A 7,533-nucleotide genomic window follows, 5' to 3' on the forward strand; every position below is an offset into this window, starting at 1 on the left:
GCAAACTATGCATCTGAAAAGGTCTAATATCCAGCATCTATTATACTAGGAATTTAAACAAGTTTACAAGAAAAAAAAAAAAAACAAAATCCATTTAAAAGTGGGCAAAGGACCTGAACAGACACTTTTCAAGAAAAGACGTATATGCGGCCAATAAGCACATGAAAAAACACTGATCATTAGAGAAATGCAAATCAAAACCACAGTGAGATTCCATCTCACAACAGTCAGAACGGCTGTTATTTAAAAGTCAAAAAATAACTGATGCTGGCCTGGTTGTGAAGAAATGGTAACACTTATACACTGTTGGTAGGAGTGTAAATTAGCTCAACCATTATAGAAAGCAGTATCCTCAAAGAGCTAAAACCAGAACTACCATTTGATTCAGCAATCCCATTACCAGGTATATACTCAGGGGAATAGATATCATTCTACCATAGAGACACATACAAGCGAATGCTCATTGCAGCACTTTTCACAATTGCAAAGACATGAAATCAACCTAAATGCCCATCAGTAACAGATTAGATAAAGAAAATATGGGACATATACATCATGGCATACCATGCAGACATAAAAAAGAATGAGCTAATGTCTTTTGGGGGAACATGGATGGCACTGGAGGCTATTATCCTTAGGAAAGTAACACAGGAACAGAACCACATATTCTCACTTGTGAGTGGGAGATAAATGATGAGAACTTATGAACACAAAGAAGGGAACAACAGACACTGGGGCCTACCTGAGGTGGAGGGTGAGAAGAGGGAGACGAGCAGAAAAAATAATTATTGGGTACTGGGTTTAATACCTGGGTGCCAAAATAATCTGTATGATAAAACCCTGTGACACAAGTTTACCTATGTAACAAACCCGCACGTGTGCCCCTGAACTTAAAATAGAAATTAAAAAAAAAAAAAAACTCAAAAAAAAGAACAACCAACCATTGTTCCAGAAGTCACAATATTTGTAACTTCCTCAATTACTCCTATAGATAACATCACTATTGTAGAACCTAACATTGATCTTTACAGATATTTTTTTCAGACTTTGAGATCATCAGCTGACTCCAACTTGACCCGTGATTCGTAATTGAACCAGTCTTGTGACCTCTACTCAGAGGCTGACTCTTCAGGAGGATGGTTTTCCACACCCCTATGATTTCATCTCCAATAAATCAACATTACTCATTTCCTAGTTCCCTGCTCACCAAACTATCCTTGAAAACTTCTAATGTTCATACCTTCAGGGAGATTGATTTCAGTAATAACTGCTTCGACATGACTGGCCTTGTGTGAATTAAACTCTTTACTGCAATAAAAAATTGAAATAAATAAACAAAAGAAAGAAGCATATGTTTCAAATATTAATGGTGCTTTCCAATGTCTGAAGAGCTTAAACACATTGTGTTGATTAGTCAATGGATAAAATTGTTTTCAATGAAATGGCTGTGGTAGGAAAATGATTTTGGCAGGTATGATACAGGAGATTTTATTCCTAATGTATGCATTGAGTTATTGTTTGCTTGTTTGGTTGGTTGGTTGGTTTTAAAGGTAGATATAATCTTAATATGTATGCACTGTGGCCTACATTTCTTAAAAACGTAAGAAAACTGAAGATTGCTTTCATAATCTAATCAATCCTACATCAGTTTCCTGCCAGTAACAGGAGGAAAACTTTTATAAAAAGTAAATGACTTTATAACACAATAAAATCAATTTATTTAGTCAAAAACTTTAAAATTTTTTATTATTTAAAAGGTATGCATGGTAGAAAATAATTTAACAACATAAGCTATCATTTTTAGCAACTCTTATCCAAACCCCAAGCCCTGCATGGATTATTAATCGTTTTTGGATTTAAGTTTTCTTTGTGACTAACTTCATTACCCTAAATAATATTATTATGTTTCCATTTCTTGGTTTATCAAATTCAAACTGCATTGACATACTTTCTCACACTTTTTCTCAAGTCCTAAAAGATAGTTTTTTTTTTCTTTTTTCTATTAGTTATATTTAAAACTTAAAAAAATTAAAACCATAGCTTTTTTCTTTATCAAATATAATGGCATATTTTTATTATAACCAATATAAAATGAAGAAATTTGTATTTACAATTTAATGTATCTCTTACCCACCTTATTTCCAAACTTCTATCAGTTATAATATTGCTTCAATATTATTGACACTTAAGTCATATTGCTTTGTAACAATAATTACATTTTTCTCTATTTTGTTATACAATGATTCTAAAAATTGAAAAAGCAAAAAGTGGCATTTACTGCCCTGTTATTACAACTATAGTTCATTTAAGACTAAGAACAATTACTGTAAATTATAAACATTGTTAATTATTTTAAATTATAACATGTTTTAGTTTTTTTAATATTTGATTTTCTTACATAGCTTTTTTTATTTCTCCTGGAGTTTCTTATCTTTCTGTTTGTCTTTCTTTTTAAAATAACATAGGACTTTCTCATAAATCTAAGATTTATTTCTCCTACATGTAGTATTACTTATTATATTACAACTCCTTTATTTCAAAATTATTCTTCCTAGGACTGTCTGACTTCAAGCTCAACTAGCCCAGCTGATCTTCAGGCCATTTCCATAACTAAAATTATGAGATGTTTCTTCATACACTTATAAATTGAAAACATTATTTCTGGAAAGTTATGCATTTATTTTTGCCTTTGCGTTTGTGTGTTTGGTTGGTTGCTTGGTTGGTTGTAGTATTTGGTCATTCCTTTATTTATTTATTTATTTTGAGATAGAATCTCACTCTGTTGCCTAGGCTGGAGTGAAGTGGTACCATCTCGGATTACTGCAACCTCCGCCTCCTGGGTTCAAACAATTCTCCTGCCTCAGCTCCTGAGGAGCTGGGGCTACAGGCACATACCACCACGCCCGGCTAATTTTTTTTTTTTTGTATTTTTTAGTAGAGATGGGAGATGGGGTTTCACCATATTGGGCAGACTGATCTTGAACTCCTGACCTTGTGATCCACCCAATCTCAGCCTCCCAAAGTGCTGGGATTACAGGTGTGAGCCACCACGCCCGTTCTGTTCATTCTTTTTTCCAAAATGAATATATAAAAAGCAAACTCTGAGTTCTTATGTAGTGAAGCAATCTCTATGGCTCACATTTGATAGAGATAATATGAAGTCCATGGGAAAATTATTTGACGTAATAACTCTGAAGTCAGATGTCTTATTCTCCAATATCAGCACTGACAAATGACCTTGGGAAATTTACTTAACCTCTCTCTGCTTTTAATTCCTAATCTTAGAAATTGGATTTTAATTGTGTCTAACACACAGGATCAAGTAAGTAAGTACATGTAGAGTTGTTAAAACAAGATCTGGCCCATTGTGAGCATTGAATAAATATGGATTGTCAATACCACATGGACATTGAGTCTGGGTTCCAGACATGTTCCATCAAATTCTGAAAACCATTGCTTCCTTGTTGTCTAGCATGTGGTATTGCTGGTAAAAAATCTGGTCAATTTAGTTTTTGTTATTTTGAATCTCTCTAAAACCATTTAGGTTCCGGTCTCTGTAAAACCTTTCAGAATCTCTCTTGGTTTTGGCATTCTGAAGTACTGTGGGACTGTACCTGGATGTTGAGGAATTTTTCTATTCATCTGTTCAGCCTTTGTTGGTACCTTTGATCTGAAAAAAATGTGTTTCTTCTCTTTAGGACATTTTCTTCATTATCCTTGAACATAATTCTTGTATATTTGTATCTCATCGTATTTTTCTTTTCTCTGTTTATGATCACATATGGAGGCAACAAATAGACATTCTCAACTGAATAACATACTCAAAACTATATTGTCCATAGATCCTCCTTAAATAACATTCTATTTGAAACTCTGTTAGGGAAAAGGGCCACAAAGAAGTAAAATAAGGCATATTAGAGAATGACTGAGTAGATTCTGCTTTTGACACTGAATATATTTAATATTTACATACTGTTAGAAAGTGTTACTATTATCTTAATGCCTTTTTAATATTTCATCCTTTAGATGCAATAAAGCTTCTTTAAATAAAGTTGTTCTAATTTGCTCAGGAGGGAAATTTCTTCCTATGTTTCCTAACTTAAATAGTATCCATTAGCATAATAATCCTTACTTCTCTCACTTTCCTCTACAATCTGTGTCAAAAAAGACTTATCTGATTAGTGAGTTTGGGAGAAGAAACTGGAAGCACACAGGCCTCTATCTTTCCTTTGAATGGACTCCAGAAATGAGTATAGGTGTGAGTTTGCTCTCCTGCATGTCATTCAATTTAAATAACTTTCTGCACCTATGGAATGGTGGTGGTGGTGAAGGAGCTTTCAGTTTGAGGAGTGTAAGTCAAAGAAACCAACAAATTAAGAAATAAGTGAAAATTGAAGAACAAACTAATAAAAATTACGTATTCTGGAATAGCTGGGCAGGTAGATTTAACCTTTTGGTTCTTAACCAAGCACAGATTTTTCTGTTGGTAATGTGAAGTCTATATTTCCAAAGTAACTATGCTTTCACACATGCAGTTAGTTGGTTTTCAATACTTGCAGCATGGAAAGTACTTTCAATCTTAATTTACATGATATGTTTTAAAGACAATTGCAGTTTAAACCACCTTACTTTACATGTAGGTGACTGTTTCTTTAGAGGCAGGACTGTAAATATTAGGCCTTAGGAGAAGCAAAAGTTTTAGAGTTTCAGAGTCTTAACAAACAAAAGCATAATCCTTTAGGAGCTTTAGCTAGATGTGGAACTACTGCCCATAGAAGACACCAAATATTCTGGCCAGATATTATTTGGGACCATAAGTTTCCAGGATGTTACAGGTTGATCGTCAGTTCTGTAGGCACAACTTTTATTTAGCAAGCATTAGAACACTAGTGAAGGTTGTTAATGCTAGGTAAAAGCAGGGTGTTCAAAGAAGAAATTAAAATGAAAATTTTTTAATATACTGGGTAGAAAATAAACACACTTTAAATAAAAATTGGAGATAATCTTATTTCCAATTTCTAAACATTTCAAGAAGGCAGCAATGTCTCAAAAAATAAAATTAATAAAATTATTTCTTAAGAAATACATTTTTCTAAACAATTGAGAAATAAAAATTATTGAACCCCGTATTCTGTCCAATAAAATAAAATGAGAAAACAATGAAAACAAAATCAAACCAGAACCAATGATAAAGTCAAAATAATAAAAAACTTACATATGTTATAAATACAGAAAATAATACATATAAATGTTTAAATAAAAGTTATATTTTGACAAGTTTTCACTGAATTTGTAGATTGTTTTAGGTACTATGGCCATTTTAATGATATTAATTTTTCTGATCCATGAACATGGGATGTTGTTTCCATTTGTTTATGTCATTTATAATTACTTACATCTGTGTTTTACAGTTTTCCTTGTACAGATCATTCATCTTCTTGGCTAACTACATTCTTAGTTATTTTATTTTTTTTTTGCAGCTATTGTAAATGGGATTACTTTCTTGACTTGGCTCTCAGACAGATGGTTATTGCTGTATAGAAAGGCTACTGATTTTTGTACATTGATTTTGTATATTGAAACTTTACTGAATTCATTTATCAAATTTAAGAGATGTTTTGAAGGAATCTTTGGGATTTTCTAGATATAAGCTCATACCATCAGCAAAAAGGGAAAATTTGACCTCCTCTTTTCCAATTTGGATGGCTTTTATTTCCATCCCTTGCCTGATTGCTCTGGCTAGGACTTCTGGTACAATGCTGAATAGGAGTGGTGAAAGTGAGCATCCTAAAACTAATGTGAACCAAAAAATGTCCAAATAGCCAAAGCAGTCAAAATCAAAAAGAACAAAGCTGGAGGCATCACATTACTTGACTTTAAATTATACTACAAGGATATAATAATCAAGACAGCATGATACTGTTATAAAAAACAGACGCATATATCAATGGAACAGAATAGAGAACCTAGAAATAGAGCCACATAATTGCAACCAACTGATATTTGATAAAGTTAACAAGAACACACACTGGTGAAAAGACACTTAAATGATGCTAGTAAAATTGGAGTGTCACAGGCAAAAGAATGAAACGGAACTCTTATCTCTCACAATATACAAATACCAACTCAAGATGGATTAAAGAATTAAATGGAAGACTCGAAATTATAACAATACCAGAAGAAAACCTAAGAAAAATTCTTCTGGAAATTGGCCTAGGCAAATAATTCATGATTAAGACCTCAAAGTCACAGGGAACAAAAAGAAAATAGACAAAGGGGACTTAATTAAACTAAAAAGCTTCTGCACAGCCAAAGAACCTATTGGCTGAATAAACAGACAATCTGCAGAATGGGAGAAAATATTTGCAAATTGTACATCTGATAGAAACTAATATCCAGAATTTACAAGGAAATCAAACATTCAACAACAACAAAAATACACACACACACACACACACACACACACACATAATCCCATTAAAAAGTAGGCAAAGGATATGAATAGACATTTATTAAAAAACAGCATACAAATGGCCAACAAGCATATGAAAAAATGCTCATCATTACTATCATCATAGAAATGCTAATTAAATTCTTAATGAGATAGCATTGCATATTGTATTAGTTCATTCTCTCATTAGTATAAACAAATACCTGAGACTGGGTAATTTGTAAAGAAAAGATGTTTAATTGGCTAATAGTTCTGTAGGCTTTATAGGAAGCATGATCCTGGCATCTGCTTGGCCTCTGGGGAGGCTTCAGGAAATGTACAATCATGGCAAAAGGTGAAGGAGGAGCGCGCATATCACGTGGCCAGAGCAGGAGAAAGAAACAGAATGGGGAGGTGTTGCACACTTTTAAACAACCACATCTCAGGAGAACTCACTCACTATATAGTGAGGATGATGCTAAACCATTCATAAGAACTCTGCCCCATGATCTAATCACCTCCCACTAGGCCCCACCTCTAACATTGGGGATTACAATTCAGTGTGAGATTTTATGGGGACACAGATCCAAACCTTATCAAACACCAATCAGAATGGCTATTATTAAAAAGAAAAACAAAATTATCAGATGTTGGGGAGGATACAGAGAAAAAGTCACAACTATACACTGTTGATGGAAATGTAAATTTGTACAACTTCTATGGAAAGCAGCATGGAGATTTATCAAATAACTAAAAATAGAACCACCGTTTGTTTGATCCAACAATCCCTCTACTGTATATCTACCCCAAGAGAAAAAATTAACATCAAAAGGATACATACACTCAAAGGTTTATTATGGCACTATTCACAATAATGAAGATATGGAATTGACCTAAATGTCCATCAATAGCTGACTGGCTAGAGAAAATGGCATATATACACAATAGAATACCATTCAGCCATTAAAAAAAGGAATTGCCTTTTGCAGCAACATGAACGGAACTGGAGGACATTATCTTAAGTGAAACAACTCAGACACACAAAGACAAACACCATATGTTCTCACTTGTAAGTGGGAGTTAGCTAATGTGTACACATGGAC

Source organism: Colobus angolensis, unplaced genomic scaffold (genome assembly GCF_000951035.1).
Source record: "Colobus angolensis palliatus isolate OR3802 unplaced genomic scaffold, Cang.pa_1.0 Scaffold164, whole genome shotgun sequence".
Taxonomy (NCBI): Eukaryota; Metazoa; Chordata; class Mammalia; order Primates; family Cercopithecidae; genus Colobus; species Colobus angolensis.